General features: G+C 53.9%; 1 pseudogene; it reads left to right on the forward strand.

The window, feature by feature from the left end:
- The first annotated feature begins 1,054 nt into the window (after window positions 1-1,054).
- The window catches only part of LOC101661536, a 941-nt pseudogene continuing 676 nt past the window's right edge, over window positions 1,055-1,319 (forward strand).

Raw genomic sequence — 1,319 nt, forward strand, 5'->3', positions numbered from 1 at the left:
GTGTGTGTGTGACAGATAAGAGGGGCGGTGGGGGACAGAGTGGGAAGGAGGGCAGGAGGGCAGTGGAGGCAAGAAGAGAGTGGGTGTGGGGGACAGGGCAGAGAGAGACAGGCAGGGACAGACAGACTGGCTGATGGTCAGGCAGAGACAGTGACCCAGAGACAGACAGACAGACAGATGAATAGACAGGGGCAGTGTGGGACCGAGACTGACAGACATGCTGCCAGGTAGGGACAGGGACACCGAGCGAGATACAGACCACGAACAGAGAGCGAGGGGCAGTGACAGGCAGACAGGCAGGAATAGCCCTGGGCAGCGCGGGGCAGTGATCACAGAGAGACAGACAGACAGACACCGTGAGGGGGGGTAGCAGGGAACCAGGACAGGAGACGTGGGCAGAGGCCGAGAGGGCAGGGCTAGTATCGGACTGATGGGCTTAGACTGGTCTGGGTTGGGATGCTTTCTTAATGTACAATTACCCTTTATATAAAACCCTCTCCTATACATAGGTGCGTGGCTATGAATTCGTTTCTCTAGCTTACCCAGACTAACACATGGAGCCTCCAAGAACCGGGTGCAACCTGGACTGTCTCCCCGGCATAGGTTTGTGATGACCTGCTGGGGAGTCAGTTCTGACTCACAGTGGCCCTCTGCACAACGGAACAAAGCACCACGCAGTCCTGCACCATCCTCACAATTGTTCCTATGCTTGAGCCCATTGTTGCAGCCATGGTGCCAGTCCATTTCCTTCAGGGCTTTCCTCTTTTTTTTTTTTTTTTTTAAACCAAGCATGACGTCCTTCTCCAGGGACTCACCTCTCCTGACAGACACGTCCAAAGGAGTTGAAATGAAGCCTCATGATCCACTCTGCTGAGGAGTGTGCTTATTCTGGCTGTCCTTCTATTAGTCGCCTCCCTGCGTCCCTGCTTTGCTCTTCCACGTACCTGTCACTGCCAGGAACCGTTCTATGCTTACACATTTATTATTTTTACTCAACTGTTCTCTCAGCCTCCTTCTCCGCCCCCGTGTGACAGCCAGGAGCTCCCCTGAGACGATGTCTTTTATCCCCTGCCCTTCTAGCCCCAGAACACTGCCGGGCACCTAGTAGGTGCTCGATAAAATTGTTGATGCCTACAAATCCCTTTTCTCTTCATTGTGTGAAGACTGCAGTTGTAAAGCTTGTCTGGGTTGAGGATTAAGAGTGTAGGGGTGACTCGCCACTGCAGCCCCTTGTTGGTGTGTGCTACTCTCCAGCCCACTCGTTTGCCCGTCCATCCGCTCCCCACAGTCACCCCTAACCTTCATAATGGCCAATCGGG

This window comes from Echinops telfairi, unplaced genomic scaffold (genome assembly GCF_000313985.2).
Source record: "Echinops telfairi isolate 266 unplaced genomic scaffold, ASM31398v2 ScPeMD7_655;HRSCAF=1070, whole genome shotgun sequence".
Classification (NCBI taxonomy): Eukaryota; Metazoa; Chordata; class Mammalia; order Afrosoricida; family Tenrecidae; genus Echinops; species Echinops telfairi.